Raw genomic sequence first — 19,683 nt, 5'->3', positions numbered from 1 at the left:
TATCCAATATTAACTATATATAAAAGGCATTAAAACAAGTTGTTGACAAACATAAATCAACAGAGACTGACCAACATTTGCACAAGCCCTGTGGATCCATTGGAGAGAGCAATGGCATTGTTAGGAGACAGAAGTCCAGTGTGCTGGTATTGCAGAGTAAGTTGTAGGACCTTCAAAATGAAGAGACCATTACTGGAACCAGATGTACAGCTTTGCAAGTTTGGTTAAAGGATTTGCCTTTATGATGAAAACCAAGACACACCATTGAAAAGACAGTTTCATCAAGAATTTGAGGAAGAATTGATAGTGAGAGGCTTTTCTGGAGGGAAAATTTCCTCTGACACAGAGTGACTTAGGTAAGATAGAGGTGAGTTCTGATTCAGTTATGACTTCGTTCATCCGAAGAAGCAAGGGCAATGTCACAGTCAGCTTCAGCTGTCAACTTGACACAAAGCTAAAGTCACTTGGGAAGAGGCAGCTTCAAATGAAGAACTGCCTCTGTCAGATTGGCCTGTGATCATGTCTATGAGGCATTTCCTTAATTTCTAATTAATGTAGCAGAGCCCAGTCCATGGAGCAATGAAGGCAGGTAGGCCTGAGCTGTGGAAGAATGCTAGCTGAGCAAGCAAGAATGAGCAAGCTGGTAAGCAGCATTCTTACATAATTTCTGCTTTACTCTAATATCTTGAGTTCTGTCCTTGACTTGCCTCAGTGATAGACTGTAACCAATAAGCAAATAAAACCATTCTTCCAAGTTGCTTTTGGACATAGTGTTTTTTTATCACAGCAACAGAAAAACCAAGTAAGACAGACAAATGGAACTAGGATTGCATGAAGAGATGGAGGGAACAGAATAGTGAAGGGGAGCAGATGGATGAAGCAATACCCAAAGGATTGTAAGTAACACGCGTGATTCTTCCAGAGGAAACTTCTGCTCTAAAGTGCATGCCCTGAAAACATTCCGGTTTTGTATAACTTTCTTTTATCCATTCTCACATCTCATTCTTCTTAGGCTCTGTCTTTTAAAAATGGCTTATTTAAACTTTTATTAAATAATGATGAGAAACAAACTGATGTTTATGACATCTCCAAGGTATGAAGCATGTTTTATCCATAGGCATCTCTAATGGCAGAGTCGAACGACAGCATTAAAGAACACAAAAGAGCTTCATTTCCTTTTATGCTCTTGTTTGCTTGCATCTGATTCACATTCTTTTCATTTTGCTCACTCTCTCTGAGTAAAACAAGTTTCCCATGTTCACAGAGATCCCATGATGGGTCAACCCTTCACACATAATGGAAAGCAAAGCCGGGCGGTGGTGGCACATGCCTTTAATCCCAGCACTCAGGAGGAAGAGCCAGGTGAATCTCTGTGAGTTCAAGGCCAGCCTGGGCTACAGAGTGAGTTCCAGGAAAGGCACAAAGCTACAGAGAAACCCTGTCTTGAAAAAAAAAAAAAACAAAAACAAAAAACAAAAACAAAAAAAATGGAAGGCAACAGGAGAAATCTGGGAGTAGGAGAGGTGGTCTTCTCCAGGGAAGAATGAAACAATTGGTTGTCCAGTGCCAATGATCAGCCCTGGAAACATACATACATATAGCATTATATATAATAAACAGATTCTGTTTAGGAATATATGTTTGTATACCTCTATGCATGCAATGACAATTAGTGTAAAAGGAGGCCATGAATTTGAAGGAGAGTGAGGAAGGGTATATGGCAGGATTTAAAGGAGGAAAGGGAAGGGAGAAATGTTGCAGTTTAATTATAATCTCAAAGCTAAAAATAATAAGAAATTTAAAAAAACACATTTCCTAAAGCTGTGCTTATATTTTCCTATTTTTCTTAGTACTCTCATCATGTGACTATTTGTTTAAAATAGTACACTCTTGATTCCTGTGCCTGTTTATATTTTTATAATATAATATTTAGTATTTTGTGAGTTGCTGTGTCAGCTCAATATTATAGTCTTAAGTTGTGTCAGTGTTACCTACATGTAGCTATAGCACAATAACTTCAATTGCTCTATAAACCTTCCCTCATTAGAGGACTTTGCCACAATTTGACCGTTTTTACTTTTACTCATAGAGTTTTCATCTTTTAATAAACTACCTTTTTGTTATAGAGAGTGCTGCTTTGAAGATTCTGTAACTGTTCCATGGCGCATCATCTCTGTACCATAAACACCTAGTACTAGTACTAGATTATGTTCATCTTCAATGACATCATCTATGAGAAATTATATTCCAAAGTGCTAGTACCGAGTTAACTTGTATCTGCAGGTATGTGTGAGTGCTCCAACGAGCGTGCCATATGGTTTTCTATACTTTGTACTTCAGGTATCATATATTTTCACATTTTGCTTAATGGATTTTCTTCACCTATTTCTTTTAACATTAATTTCTTTTGAAGAAAGATTTATTTTGTTTTAACTCACAGGTGTGTGTGTGTGTGTGTGTGTGTGTGTGTGTGTGTGTGTGTGTGTGCATCTGTGTCTGTGTGTGTGTATGTGGACATATGAACATGAGTGCAAGTATCCAGGGAGACCAGAAGAGGGCGCTGCACCCACAGAGCTTCAGTTTAAGTGGTTCTGAATTACCTAACTGATAATTTATATTAAATTTGATTCTCCCCCTCTACCTTCCCCTATATCTCTCTTGCTCTTTTTCAACATTGACTTGAAGACATTTTAGAATTATGTTGTTTAATCCATATTTAATTTTTTATTTACTTTATCAATGTCTGAGAAAGTCATGTTTAAAGTCTTCATGTGATTTGAGGATTTAACTACTCCCTCTCAATTTTCTAAAAAAGTGGCTTAGATAATTTGAATATATGTATCTATCTGCATAATAGTTTACTTATTCCTCTCTGGAACTTCACATATTTTATTACCACTAGTTAGTATTTTTATTTCTACCTTTTATTATTTTTTCAACTTTCCTATATATCTACATACATATCTCAATACCAAAAAATAATGTATAGCTAGGTTTTGTTTTAATCCATTCATCTTTTGAAATAAAGCATTTCATCCTTATCATTATATGACAATTTAATTTGGCCTGTCAGATGTGAGTTCTTTCTTTCATTAATCCTTTCTTGTTTTTCTCACCCCATTTCTTTGTTTCCATCTTTCTGCGATTTATTTCTCAGTGCTAATCCAAAAAGTGTTTAAGATTTCCAGTCTCAAAAGTAATATGTAACGATACCTCATTCTTCTCCAATTGACACATTTGAAATGCAATGAGATCCTGTCTGTCTGGACCCTGCTGCTGTGTACTGCTGTTCTGATATTGTTGTTTACCTCGTCAATGTGTGCTTAGATTTGACCACCTGACCATTCTCCTTGCTCATCATTCCTTCTTGAAGCTCAGACACTCCCTGCAATGTTCTTTTACCTAAATACATTATTTTTAATATTTCAAAATTATAATATAATTACATCATTCCCTCCTCCCCTTCTCTCCCTCCAGATCCTCCTGTGTATGGTCCCTCTAACTGCTCTCTTTCAAGTTCATAGTCTCATTTTCTTTAATTGTTGTTGTTGGTGGTGTGTGTTCCTAAATACACAAATAGAGCCTACTTAGCCTATATAATGTTACTTGTATTAATTATATGGTTCCAGGCATGACTGCTTGGCATTGGATACCCAGTTAGTGTGTTCTTTCTTAGCGAAAACTATTTTTCCTGCTCTCAACATTTCTTAGTTGAGTGTAGATCTTCATTTGGGGTTGAGGCTTAGTGAGCGTCAACCCATTATCTATTGCTTCCCTCCTTGTTCATCTCATGTTTAGGCAGCTATGATGGTGAGGCCTCATGAATAGATTGTGAGAGCCAGAGGAACAGGGAGATTGCTGTGAGATTGTGTCTCTTAGAAATGTCAAATATCATCTATAAACTTTTGGACACTGTGGATAATGCTCTAGTGAACACAGAAGTGCTGACATGTCTTTAGGCTTCTTATTTTCTTGTTTTGGAATATATATGTGTGTGTGTGTGTGTGTGTGTGTGTGTGTGTGTGTGTGTGTGTATAGGATATACATACATATATGCACATATACATATAAATATATATTCTATGTGATAACTCTGCTTTTTGTTTCTGAGGAAATGAAATAATCTAGTTACGGAAGAACAAATACAAAATGATTCACCTAGATAAGTTATATAAAAGGGTCAAATGTATAGAAATAGAAGGTGGAGTGGTCTGTTGCTTGTAGTGGAGGAAATTGGAGGTTGTCATTCAGTGGGTATGAAATTTCAGCTCCTCTTTATCAAGAGGAATAAGGTGAGTTAGTCCACATCTCCGTGCCTGTAATTAACAATGTTCTCTGATGAGCACTTAAAAATTGTTAAGAGTGGAGATTTCACATTAAGTGTTCTCACCACAACAGGAAAAATAGAATTGATTTTAATGAGTGTCTCTTGGTAGCAAATTGCTCTGTTTTATTTTGTATGCAATGTCTGCATATAAGCTTTATTTCTGAAAAATATTCTCACTGGGTATATAAATCTGAGTCAAGGTTACTATTTTCATATTCTCTCAGTATTCCATTGCCTTCTTGCTCTCAATATTGCAGTTTAGAAGTCACGTGACATCTGAAAGTCTTTTTAAAAAGATTATCAGAATTTCTTAGATGCTTTTTGGTTAGTGATAATGTTACTTGGTATAACTTTGACTTTTAGAATTTTTTTAAGCGTAAAATCTAAAAAAAGTATTCCTGATTTGATAGTTTAGCCTTGGTTGACTGTCTTTACAATCTTTTTATACTATCCCTTTCCTTTTGCTTACTTTTCTTTGTTTCTGGTGTTGTTTAGCTATGTATTAGATCAACATGATATTCCTTTGTATCTTAACTCTTGTTCAGAATGTATATCACTTCCCTGTTTGGATTCCAGGCAGGTGTATTGTTTCCATTTCAGTGTGTTAATTACATCTTTAACTCAAAAGCATCTACACTGAAAATATTTTAAATTTCTTCTTTCTATTTATTTAAACATACTGAGATGCCTTTGAATAGTCTAGTGTAACAACTTCATAATATTAGTGTTTTGCAACTTTTATGCCTCCAAGTTTTTACCTTTATTCCTCTTTATAGTTTGTTCTCACTCTTCTATGTTTTTATTATGAGTTTGTCTTTTTTGTGTTTCCTAAGTGAATATTTTTCTGCTGTATGTGAATTGCTTCAGAGAGCCTCAGTATTATTCCTGCAATTACCAGAAATACTTCCTACTAAGAATAATTTTTTTAGTTGAATTCTTTATTTGCTGTGGGATGTTCTGTATGGCAAATGTGTTGCTCTGATTGGTTAGTAAATAAAACACTGATTGGCCAGTAGTCAGGCAGGAGGAAGTATAGGCAGGACAAGGAGGAGAAGAATTCTGGGAAGTGGAAGGCTGAGTCAGAGACACTGCCAGCCGCCACCATGACAAGCAGCATGTGAAGATGCTGGTAAGCCACGAGCCATGTGGCAAGGTATAGATTTATAGAAATGGATTAGTTTAAGATATAAGAACAGTTAGCAAGAAGCCTGGCACGGCCATACAGTTTGTAAGCAATATAAGTCTCTGTGTTTACTTGGTTGGGTCTGAGCGGCTGTGGGACTGGTGGGTGATAGAGATTTGTCCTGACTGTGGGCCAGGCAGGAAAACTCCAGCTACATTTATTCTCTTTTTTAACTTATGAATTCTTTCATGCCTTGGTGAAAACATTCAGAGTTAATATCAGCAAAAGCTACAGGAGTTTGTGTGAAAAAAAAAGACTTCAATAGAATGCTGGAATAATATAAAAACAAGCATGGTTGAAAAGGTAATATTTTGCAGCTTTAGGGGCCTTCTGGGACTATGTTCACATAAGGTGACAAGTATTTGAACCAGACTGTCTAACATTCTACTCACTGTTGCTGTGTTAATGTATGTTGAAGGCCTCCAAGAAGAGTAATGGAATAGAATGCATTTTTAACACTGACTAGCCCATCACAGTGGTCATCTCCATGTCAGAGATGACAAGTGAATCAGACTTACATAAAATGCTACCAAATACAGAAGGAGAATTTAAGTAACAGTCATGTGATGTTCTTCTCCTGTGTTTTCTCAGTTGTAAATCATGTTAGCTTGGCCTTGTTTTACTTGAGAAAATTAAAAGAAACAAAAGTAAGTGATCTAAGTTGATGTATTAAAGATTCTATTCCCCTAAAAATGCACTGTATTGGATGCATATATAAGAAACATCTGGAGTCACCACTACTGTGAATAATTAATATACCACAACCTATACATTTCTCTTTTAAAAAAGAATTTCTACACAAAGAATTGTGTTTTGGTTTTATACATGGCACACTTTGTTGCTCCACAATTTCAAAGTATTCTTTTACAATGCAAGAAGCAAGTGCTATAGGGTTAAGATTCAAGGATGGTTTCATGCATTTTGTCTCAATGAAGACAGGTACAATTCTTGAATCACATGGGTGGTTTTTTCAGCTCTGAAGTTTGGTGTTTTGTACCCTAATATTCTTGTTTGTTAAGGGGCTCATTTTTTAATCCCCAAAGCAATAATACTTCATCTTTAAAGACAAAAACCAAAGATGAGGAGAAGAAAATAAAGTCTAACTACTCAAAGAGTCTATAGAAAAGTAGAGGCATGCTGTGGATATTTCCTGAATGTTGTGCAGATGTCCATTGTTAGTGTTGGTGGATACAATAATCACAGAAATACTGTTGAAGTGGTATAATATTTGTATGCCTGGTCTACTGTATGAGCAGATCGCTTTCTTGGAATTCTATGGTCACCATAGAAAGGTGAAGGTTGTCTATAGCAGCTAGAGTGGATATGGATAGTATGTTTCAAATTATGAAAGCCAAAGAGAGATAATTTTAGAAGACAAAGGTATCTAATTACTTAGGAGCATGTTTTAAAGACCTACATATGCTTTTTTTTTCAATTCTAAAGGCATCATCAATATATTCATATATGCTATTTCCAAATGTGGAGGTCCCTGAGTTTGAAACATGATGTTAGTCATCATTACACTAGGATTGTGTAGGATAAACAAAACACAGTCTTTTCAGGAATAGTATTCATGTGGTGGGTTTAGAGGAAATCAGAGCTAAGAACTATTTATATTCAGAACATCCTAAGTCATGGGCATTATTCTATGTTCTTTACACAAAGCCTCTCACATAACCTCTACAACAATCATATGAGTGGGGTGTAATAATTACAACTATTACACAAAAGAAGATATTACAACACTAAAAAGGAAATAACTTGACTGAATGTCACAGTGGCAGGAGTGAAATGCTATAGCATCTGTAATTGTGCTGTTGGGTTTTCGAGCCCCTTGTCTAACCACTTTGCTACATGCTGCTTAGCAACGATGGGTCAGAGAAAGAGGGTTCATGCTGGGTGGCAGTGAGGAAATCAGATGGCATTCTATCATAAAAGTTTTGAATTGCTCTTTCACTATTTTTAATTCTAGGATGGGAAGAAGAGTGATACCCAAAGGAGCCTTGGCTTTCAGAAAGCAGTAGGAAGAGATGAGCACAATCATGTGGTGTGGTGAAGGATCCAGAAGAGATCTGAAACGTGAGAGAAAAGGATCAAGGCCACATTCCCACAGACCACCTGAATGGCTTGGCCAAGTGCTCTGCTAGGGAAAGTCTTCGCTAAGCAGAGGGTTCTTCACCTCCTCTGCCCAGCTGCTGCTGTGGGATGTCTTTTCTGTATGCTGTGAATATGTGTTGCTCTCATTGGTTGACAAATAAAGCTGTTTGGCCAATGGCAAGGCAGAATAAGGTTAGGCTGTACGTTCACTGAAGACGGAGAGGAAGAAGGATGGTGTCCAGAGAGACGCCACTCCAATGCCCAAGGAGCACCAAGATGCTAGCAGACTGGGAATGTCACAGCCACATGGCAACACATAGATTAATAGAAATGGCTTAAGTTAAGATGAAAGAACTAGCTAGCAAGAAGCCTGTGTCACAGGCTATATAGTTTGTAATTAATATAAGCCTCTGTATAATTATTTTATAAGTGGCTGTGGTACCGTGGGTGGGAGATATTTGTCAGGACCTCAGGGCCAGCCAGGACTGAGAAACTTTCAGCAACAAGCTGCTGTGTTGAGAAACATGATTGGTAAGTCATTTACACGATAGTATGGTTGTATTTCTATCATAAATATCTTTATCTGCAGAATGCATTTTAGACAAATAAAATAAAATTGGTTTTATAAATTTACAAATTTGTGAATTTAACATTTAGATTTTCTTCTTTTTTGATTGAATTTCTTTTAAAATAGAGTCACATAAAATAATACCATTGAGTAATTTTCTTATAGATATTAGTTATCAAACATAGCTAAATAAATTAAAGACATATTTACATTTCAATGTAAAGAGCTAGATATTTAATTATACACTGAAATTTCTTCACGTTTCAAGATTATTGGAGTACTCAATTTCCCTTGTGAATTTAAGATATTGCTTTACTTATAAAATTTTTATTTATATATAAAATTGTAAGTAGTTTTATAATTAACAACAGCAGACATCATATATCTAATAGAAACATTTATTCACTTGTATATTCTTTCAATAGATATTTAACAACTGCTGATTTCTAAACTTACAAGGATGTAGAAGCACATCGAAAAAGGACAAGACCTTCTGTGACAGTTAGCTTTAATTGTCACCTTGACACAGCCTGGAATCACCTGGGAAGAGAGCCTCCATAAAGGATTATCTGCATTCGGTTGGGCTTTGGCACGTGTGTGGGAAACAGTTTTGATTAAGTAAATTGATGTATAACTATACTGCTCACTGTGAGTGGCACCATTCCCTAGACAGGGCTCCTGGCTATAGAAAAGTCGAGAAATCAAGCTGAGCAAATTTATTTTCTTTCTCTTTCTGCTGTAGATATCATGTGCCTAGCTGGATCTGCTACTTTGACCTCCAGGCTGTGATGGGCTATAGCTTAGGACTGTGAGCTAAGATTAAGACCTTTCTCCTCTTCCTTGCTTTTGCTTAGAGTATTTTATCACAGCAACAGAAATGAAACTGGGCCACCCTGCTTTCCTATAGCTAATATGATTGTAAAGATTACAAGTATACATGTGTACCATCTTGTGCTTCTTTGGTTGTGCTGCAAAGAAGGAGATGGCCATGCAAAAGGATCACTTGAGTTAATATTTAGGGTAAGATTTGAATTTTTTAATTGAAAATAGATTTTTTTCATACAATATATTCTGATTATTCCTCCAACTCCTCAAAGATCCTCCCCACATCCCCACTCACCCAAATCGGCATGCTTTCTTTCTCTCTCCCATTAGAAAATAAACAGACATCCAAAAAATAGTAATAGCATAAGATAAAATAAACAAACTAGAATAGGACAAAACAAAGAAACAAACATAAAAAAGAGCCAACGAAAAACCACAAGAAACATATAGATGCAAAGACATGCATCCACACACATAGAAATTGCATAAAAATGCAAAGTTGGAAACTATAATATATAGGTAAGAGACCTATAAGTTTTAAAATAAAATGCCCAGGCAAAGCATTATGAAACAAAATCATCCAAAACGCCGGGCGGTGGTGGCGCACGCCTTTAATCCCAGCACTTGGGAGGCAGAGCCAGGCGGATCTCTGTGAGTTCAAGGCCAGCCTGGACTACCAAGTGAGTTCCAGGAAAGGCGCAAAGCTACACAGAGAAACCCTGTCTCGAAAAATGAAAAAAAAATCATCCAAAAGTATTGAATTCATTTTGTGTTGGCCATCTACTGCTGGACATGGGATCTGACCTTAAGTGTGATATGTATTTGACTGTTGTGTGGAAGGCCATCAGGCCCTCCTCTCTACTGCTCAGATGTATTCTAACCCTAAGGAGTGAACAACCGTTAACATCTCACATCATTAGACTTAGAAGCCAGTGCGTGAAGTGTGGTGTTTTATAACATGTCTAATATAATTTCTTGGACTGAAAATGGTTGGTTTAGTCAAAATCAATAGGATCTTACGGATATAAAACAGAGCAGTGCTTTGGAAAGCAAACAGATGATAAAAATCAAAGCACTCCATGTAACTTTCCCCACAGAAGGATGTGAGCAGAGATCAAATAACTTCCTGTCTGTCTTCCCCACAACTGCTTGGCCTCACTTTATTTCTAGTCTCACACTTTGTCACTTAGCATCCCAAGGCTGCTTCTCAAGTTTGAAGATTCTGACTTTTTTGTTGGCTTCTCTGTATTTACCATTTCACTCTGTTCACTCTGTATTTCCTTTTTGTTTACCAAGACCACTGCAGCTTCATGACTGACAGTTTTAAGATGTCTGTTACTCAGTTGCTGTAAGCTTCCTCCTCACACATCTGACTCCCTGGTTTTTACTTGACCTTCAAGTCTTTCCTCGTTTTCCCCTTTATTCAGTTTTCTGGGGGAAATTGTTCCTACATGGGCTCTATTTATAACTGAGGGTAGTATTATAATCCACGTCTATGTTGTTTTTGTTCAGGAATTCCAAGTCATTCTTAATACCTGGGCATGCTTTGGGCTAGGTGACAGATGCAGAGAGTCTTGAAAACGAATCAGGTTATACCCATGTTTAAGTTTATAGAACATAGTGACTTGGCTCCTTTACCCAGATCTACCCTTCAGTGTAGCTGGCTGAAAAAGTTAATCTGCGGAACCGGTTGAGCAGGGATTCTGTGGCATCCTCTAAAACTGTTTCAATTCTTCCTCTACTTCCTTTCCCTCCTACCTTCAATCCCTTCTCTCTGCGCCCTTCTTTCCCCTATTTTCTTCTTCCTTATTTTCCTTCTCCTTCTCTGTCTTCTAGAAATCCTTGACAGCATAATTTGTGAATGAACTGGTGCACGGAACTGAAGGTGTTGATATTTATCGGCCACTTCAGTGGGGACTTGCAAAATATAATGTACCTGTGAAGAATATAAAACACTGGCATGCTATGTCGGTTGTCAAAGAAGAGTCACCTTGACTCCAACTGGATACAAATGATGTTGTTTTTAGTATGTGGTTTATTTGAAGTGATGACTGAAAGAGTGAGTTCCTTCTATGAAGCTCCTCTGTTCTGTGAACTTTGTATAATGGATGTGTAAGTGCATCTTTGTAGATAGACTCTGTTCAATGCTATAATTAGAAGCCAGGGGGAAAATAAGCCATAATTTTTACAAAAGCAATAAAGAATTGAGTAACTGATATTTTACCAATGAGCTAGTTATTATAATTATACAGATAATTCTTTTTTTCTATTGTCTACTGTTTTCTATTCTTTTTCTGTTTTAAATAGGTATTTACAAATTACCTATTTTCTTGTCCTATGCTCAACACCCTGTTGCACATGTATATGTTCTCAATACATATTTTGACTTTGTTTTTATTTTCTTAGATTTATTTTATGTCTACGAGATTTTTGTGTGCATGTACATATGCCTGGTGCTCAAAGTCCAGAAAGGTCAATACATTCCATGGAATTGGAGTTATGCTTGGCTGTAAACCATCCTGTGGGTACTATGAATTGGATCTGGCTTCTCTACAAGAGAAACAATAAATCACTGAGCTGTCTTTCTGCCCACTACAATTTACAATTGTTAAATAAGTAATGACACTGCAAATTACCCACAAGTTATTGTACAAATAACTTAGGATATTCAGCTTTGGTTTTGTATGAAAAATTTCTTAGTTTTTTAGCTATCAGTTCTTCATTATTCTGAAGACAAAAGGAAGAAAGGAAGAAAGAAAGAAAGAAAGAAAGAAAGAAAGAAAGAAAGAAAGAAAGAAAGAAAGAAAGGACTACAAAAACAGTGTCTTCCAGATATAGCAAGACAGTTGCACATATGAACTCACAGTAATTGTAACAGCATGCACAAGACCTGTGCATTCTCAAGCCCAGCTCAAATCCTAACATGGAAAGAACTATGCATGAAGTCTCACTCCTAGTCAAGGATCTATTGGCAATTACTAGATGCTGCAAGAGGGGGAGTCAGTTGTTTTTGTTTGTTTGTTTATTTTAAGAGTGTAGATCTTGGTAAGTCAACCATACTTCAATGGAATGTCACATATCAAAGAATACATGGGCAGCACAGACTGTACCTGAGGTGTTTGTTTGTTTGTTTGTTTGTTTTTTAAGAGAGAATATAAAGTTGGGTGGAAAGGGAGAGTAGATCTAGGAGGAACTGTAGGAGGAGTGAATGTTATCAAAACACACTGTACAACATTCTCAGAGAACTAATAAAATGTTTAAGACTATGTAACAATCAATTCTAATTTTTAAACTTTTACCATAATTTGAAGCATGAATTGTTGTTGACAGTTGGTTTATGTTTTATATCCTGTTCTGTTCATTGCAATCTCCCTAAAAGGTAATATCCAAAAATATAGAATTCAATAAAAGATGTGTGAAAAATAAATGGCGCTTGACTTCAGTGTTTACTTTGTGATGGAATTCTCACATCACATTCCTAAAGCAGATTCCAGTTTTCCGAATATTGCATTCCCAAAATAAACATGTAAACAATGAAATGTAGATGACAAATGTACAGCCTTAGAGTAGGAGGAACCTAAAAAAAAAGACTTGGGTTCCAAAGTTTAGACATAAAGGATTGAATTTTGAGCTTATTAAAACATATTACTTCATACATTTATTTCTAGTGTTATATCTTGTGCTACTGTTCAATATACATGGATTTTCTTAAAGCAAAGACTTACCATAAATGTGGTGAAATGAATAAAATATTTTAATGTCACCAAGTTTAAAATGGCATGCAGCAAAACATTTTAGCTCTTTTAGACATTTGTTCCATATGGAAAAGGGGGTGGGGATCAAAATTCTGTGCTCCTGCACTACACACACACACACACACACACACACACACACACACACACACACACATTCAAGCTGTGCTTTTACCACAAAAGAAAGAAAAGTTATAAGGACAAATCTATGCAAAATATGTATTTTTATTTGGGATTCTTCATTTCAGCTTCTGGATACATTCACATCCATTCTCTGATGAAATAGAGTGCCAGTATCAATAGTTTATGCCAATATTGTCTCTCTCAACCTCTGCTCTATAATTTAAATTACCTTCCCCCATTAAACGCAGGTATTTTGGAAAAAAAAAAAAGACCTTCAGGAGATTGGCCAGGAGACTTTTGGCAGGTGGAAATGGGGAGAATGGCAGGCAGTGGCCACACCATTCTCTTCTAAACTTCTGAGTCACTCGTATGTTTTAAAAAACTCAGTCCAGACTTTACAATTTTCTGCATGTTATATTAACATGTAGAAAAATATCTAAAGCATAAAGAATCTGCAATGACACATGAATGCTTTCTTTTACAGCAGACATAAAAAAACAGCTGTTGAATGGGTAAATGAATATTTACAGAGAGGATAAATGAATAATAAGCATAACTGAATGGATCAAAACAGAAATACTTGTATCCGAATATTCCAGAATGGCAGAATTGGCAGGAATTACAAAACTGAAATTATTGGCATGTGGCATATCCATTTTGTGTATATTCCTCCCTTTTATATGCAAATTTTTCTCAATCTTGTCACAATTTTCACTAGCATTACGTAAGAACATTTATGGCATGTGGCATATCCATTTTGTGTATATTCCTCCCTTTTATATGCAAATTTTTCTCAATCTTGTCACAATTTTCACTAGCATTACATAAGAACATTTAAAATTTTTTCCTCTTGGTTGTAAATTCAATATTTCAGAATTTTGAAATTCTGAAGAATTTTTTAAATTTCTTCAACATTTTCAATTTACAGATTAAATCAAAGTTCTCAGTATTGCTTAATGACATACAAATCTCTCAAGGAAGAGTCTTGGATTTTTATAAGACTTTCATATGTCATCATGAATACACAGTTCATAGAATAAGGATAACAGAAGCACAAAGATGGGATTCTGGAGTCACCAAAACGACCTTATCACCTTGGGCTGAGAATATAAATCCAGTTTTTAATTATCAATACCTTTAATCCTAAAGCCCTGAGAATAAATTAAGGCTTTAGTAATTTAAATTGACTAGCAGATAGGAGACCACATACAATTTTTTAAGAACGATAGCATTTGTGTTTCACAAATTCTACTATAGGGCCACAACTACATCATCTGTCTATAAGGTCAGTACCATGCTTTCAGTACTAAAGGATATTGACATGGTCTTTTAAAATCTGTTTAAAGCTCCATTTCTACTGGCTCCTGATATGTAGGGTTTTTGTTCTCATACAGAGCTAGAGATAAACTTGAAGAACCATAGTTCTCTTGTCCTCTATAACATTTTGTTTAACATCTATCTTAGTAGGGTGAATAAGCATAGATGATCATGTGAAAGCCACAGCAATGACTATTGGATGCTGCCCTGTAGGTCAGGTCTCCTGGATGATTTGGTAAAGGCAGGTGTCAGCTCTTCAATGCTCATAGTTTTAGAAGCTTGGCCTACAGCAAGTCTAGATTGGCACTGTGCGTACAATGATCACAGAGGTTCTGAGAAAGATGACTCATGCTATGCCTTCAATTTGGTGACACAAAGAAACATTGATGAAAGAACACAGAAGGCCTCTCTGCCTCTTGGCTTGCCATTCTCAAGGTGTCAATTGCCTAACAATGCACAATATGCTTCCATCTGTTTTTCATATTATTTCCAAGAAATAGTTACAATATATCTGTGGCCAAAAAAATGAAATAACAATAAAGACAAAAGTATCACTGTATCTTGTCACCATTAAATGTCAATAAAAAGAAATAAATGTTATAAAAAATTTTCCTTACCTATAGCATACCTGCTTATGAATATGATCTCCACTGTTGTAAGAAAGGGGGTAGGTAGATTACTTCAGGGAAGTGTCTTCCTGAATCACCCTGGCTGCAGCAAAACAAAAGACTTGATGGAATAGCTCCTTTCATAAACAGATAATCTAGAGAAAAATGTGTTTTTGATATGAGTACATATATATATTTTCAAAACATCCTCACCTGCATTAAAATTTGATATTATTGCAGATAAAATAACTTTATTACCACTCAATAAATATAAAAACATAACTAACAACAAATTACATGTAGGAGTCAATGGTTACTCTCTTTTCTGATTAGTACTCAGCATGTTATTATTACAAGGTTTATGCTGGTTTTAAAACAAAAGAAAGATAACAAAAGGATGCTGTGCAATTCATAAAAAGAATGTGTAAAACTGTAGAAGAAAGAGTGGATGGAGGTGGTAATATTGAGACTTCTAAAGAGATTTTTTTTTTCATAATAAAATTATACTCTATACAAATATACTGAATCTTGTGCTAGCAGACAAATCTGCTAGTGTAAAAGTCACCTAGGTGGATCTGGTTGTGAAGATGTGAAGGGATTGTGGAGAACACCTGAGGCTTGGCACTGTGTCACAGAGTTGGAGTCCCTGCAGAGAGCCCAGGAGAGGCTAATGGTGAAAATGAAGCCCATTTGCAGCAGAAGACCTCAGAATTTTGGAGATGCCAGTACCAGGGAATGACCACCCAGAACAGCAGCGGCAGTGGAGTGGAACCTGCTAGAGCCTAGAAGACAAGCTGTGTGGGCTGCAGAGGGCGGGGCCAGAGATGTGACTGAAGCCCTTTGGAGGAGCCCAAATGATGGTCATCGTTAAGGAAAAGGAAACAACAAGAACAACAATAACAACAAGAAGAAGTGGGACGGTGAGTCAGAAATAATTGGAAATGCAAACGGTCAAGAGAGACCAGATGCAGAGATCCACGGCCAAACCCCAGGTGGAGCTCCAGGAGTCCAACCGGCGAGAGAGAGGAGGGATTCTATGAGCAAAAGATATGGAGACCATGATTGGAAAAAGCACAGGGACAAATAGCCAAACTAGTGGAAACACATGAACTGTGAACCAATGGCTGAGGAGCCCCCATGGAACTGGACCAGGCCCTCTGGATAAGTGAGACAGTTGATGAGCTTGAACTATTTAGGAGGCACCCAGGCAGTGGGACTGGGACCTGTCCTCGGTGCATGAGCAGGCTTTTTGGAACCTAGGGTCTATGCTGAGACACTTTGCCCAGCCTTGGTGTAGGAGGAGGCAACTGGACCTGCCTCAACTGAATCTACCAGGCTGGGCTGACTCCCCAGGGGAGACCTTGCCTTGGAAGAGATGGGAATGGGGAGTGGGTGGAGGGAGGACAGGAGAATCCGTGGCTGATATGTAAAATTAAATTAATTATAAAATAAAAATATTTATAAAAAAGTGAAAAAAAATACTTTTCTCTGAATCAGAAAATGATTGGACAGGAACGTCAAAATGTAAGAGTAAAGGGAAATAACGTAAGAGAAAAGGCACATCAATGATTAACAAGTATAAATTAAAGCTACTCTCGTCTGCTATAAAAGTGTACTGCAAGCACAACCATACAAATACATCCTGCTGAAACAAAACAATCCGTTTTGTTGTTGTTGATAGTGTGTATGTGGTTTCAGGGCTGATGGCTTTGAGTTGAACAACCAATAAGGAGGCTCATTCCCGGGAGAGGCTAATTCTCCCTCTCCCAGTAGTTCATCGTCTAGGGGTGGAACCCTGAGGAAACTTCTCCCTTCTATCTTTGCATGCAACAGTAATAATAAAAGAAAAAGAAGCCTCAGTTGAGAGTGGGCTGGGATATGGGAGGGGTTGAGGGAGGAGACCTGCGAGGAATTGGAAGGAGGAAAAGGAAGGGGGAAAGTGATGTGATTTTATTTTAATTAAAAAAGTCTAATGCAGGGCGGTGGTGGCGCACGCCTTTAATCCCAGCACTCGTGAGGCAGAGCCAGGCGAATCTCTGTGAGTTCGAGGCCAGCCTGGGCTACCAAGTGAGTTCCAGGAGAGGTGCAAAGCTACACAGAGAAACCTTGTCTCGAGAAACCAAAAAAAAAAAAAAAAAAAAAAATCTAATTTTTTTAGAAACAACAACAAAAATATACTACAAGCAAAAATACATGGTGGAAAGGAACTGTGTAGAAGCAAAGACAAAATCATTGTGTTACTTAAAAATAAACTTTAAAAATAAGCTAGTCAGGGCTGGAGAAAAGGCTCAGGTGCTTGCTGCCAAGCCTGAGTTCGATCCTGGGACCCACATGGTGGTAGGAGAGAACTGATTTCAGTTATTCACTGACCTCCACAGGTGCACTGTAGCATGCACACACACCCCACATGCAAAAACACATGAATATAGCTCTTAGGTGAGTGTGCACACACAAATAATTTAATATAATTGTTAAAAGTAAGTGAGCCAGAACCAGGCATACTGGCACATGAATAATCCCAGCTATCCTAGAGGTGGAGGCAGGAGAATAGCTTGAATCCAGGAGTTTGAGCAACACCAAAACAAGAAAACAGGGCCATTATAAAATTTGTGGACATAGCTCACTGTAAAGCATATATTTAACATGAGGGTTCAATTTACAGGACACTCACCCAAATAAATAAATATAAACATGACCAGAAAAGATTCATCAGTTTCCCATAAAAATGTCATCCAAGAAATTTAGGAATATTTATATTTCTATAAATTTTTCACAGGCTGGGGAAAAGACTTGGTTAATGAAGTACCTGGTTGACATGAAACCCAGAAGAACTGAGTTTGGGTCCCCAGAACCCACGCAAAAAGCCCAGTGGGGCTACAGGAATGTGTAATCCCAGGAATTGTCAGAAGGGAAAAGAAACAGGCATATCCCTGCTACTCAGTTGGCTGGTCAGCCTAGTCAAAGCAATGGGTTTCAGGTCCAGTGATAGGTCCTGCCTTAAAATATAAAGTGCCATCCGAGAAAGACAACCAATTCTGATTTTAGAACCTCTGTGGCATGCCCACATATGGGTATATGGACTTGTACACATATACAACATACACACACACACACACACACACACACACACACACACATCAAGGACAACAAGGTAGAATTCACAAATCTGGTATCTAATCAAGTTAGTAGACATAGTAAGAAGCAGGAAAATAGGACCCCAAATGAGGTAGAAATAGAATCTCTTGAAATTGATATGGTTGTTACAACTGGCAGTGAATTACAGTGCCTTTAAATGCATTTCTTACAAATTCAAAAGTTGAATAGTGATGTAGATATTGTGAAAAATTTTAAAGCTTCTTATGACAAATGTCAAACATAAAAAAATACACAGTATTGAATTAATGTCCAATTAAATCTACTAAGTCCAGGACTGGATAGATGGCTCTATAGTTAAGAATATGCTAGTTTGAATATAATTTGACCACCATACTCTCGTAAGGAGGGGCACTATTAGGAGTAGCTTTGCTGGAGTGGATAAGGCTTTGTGGATAAGGAGAAAGTGTGTCACTATGGGGGTAGGTTTTGAGGTTTCCTATGCTCAGAATACTGCCCAGTGTCTCAGCCTACTTCCTGTTGCCTGCAAGATGTAGGACTCTCAGCTACTCCTCCAGCACCGCATTTGCCTGTATGCCACCGAGCTCCCCATCATGATGATATTAGACTGAAACTCTGAAACTCTAAGTGAGCCACCACAATGAAATGTTTTCTTTATGAGAGTTGTTGTGGTCATGGCGTCTCTTCACAACAGTAAAACCCCTAAGACATTCTTTGAGAAGACTCAGTTTCAATTCCCAGCACTCAAGTGGCAGCTCAAAACCAACCATAATTGGTTCCAGGGAATCTCGAACCCCCTTCTAGCCTCTAAGAGCACCAGATATGCATGTGATCCACAAATATGCAAGCAAAACATTCACACACATAAAATAATAACAAAAAATTAGTATAATAATTCCAGAAAAAAATTAGTAAACTACAAATTACACAGTATCATCAAGTATTTATCTACCTTCTATCTATCTATCATCTATCATCTATCTATCTATCTGTCATATATCTATCTATCATCTATCTATTATCTATCTCCTACTATATATATAAAATCTATCATCTACCTTTCTATCAATCATCTATCACCATCTATCTTTCTATCATCTATCTTTCTATCAATTATCTATCACCATTTATCTATCACCTACCTATATCTATCTATCATCTGTCTTTCATCTGTTATCTATCTATAATCTATCTATCTATCAACACACTCAAAATAGACATGAGAATAGATTGTATAGAAAAAAATCTAAAGAAATAACAGCTAAAATTTTCCACAGCTGATAAAAATTACAAATCCACAGACAAAGCTAAATAAATCCCAATGGAAGTTGAAAAAGATTATACCAACGTCTTTCTAATCAAATCTCTCAAAATTATTGACAAAGAGAAAAATCTCGAAGGCATTCGGAGAAAATAGACACACTGTGTTGAAGAGGAATGAGGATAATGATGGCAGATTTCTTGTTGGAAACAATTCAAGCTAATAAATATGCCAGTGATGCAGCACATTGAAAATCCTGAGATAAAATACTGTCAATATAAAATGCGTTAGCCATGAAAAATAAATTTAAAAGCAAAGCTGAAGACAGAGAGAAGCTGAAGGAGCCTGTCACCAGACAACTGCCACTGAGGGAGAGGTCACAGAGCACACTCCAAGCAGAGGGCAAACGAAACCAGACGAACATACAGATCTACCCAACGCCCACCACAACTGGAAATGGAAGGCATTAGTTGGTAGGATATTCTTACAATTATTTAAACCTGTTAAG

The sequence above is a fragment of the Peromyscus eremicus genome, chromosome 16_21 (assembly GCF_949786415.1).
Source record: "Peromyscus eremicus chromosome 16_21, PerEre_H2_v1, whole genome shotgun sequence".
NCBI lineage: Eukaryota > Metazoa > Chordata > Mammalia > Rodentia > Cricetidae > Peromyscus > Peromyscus eremicus.
This window is presented reverse-complemented; position numbering follows the sequence as displayed.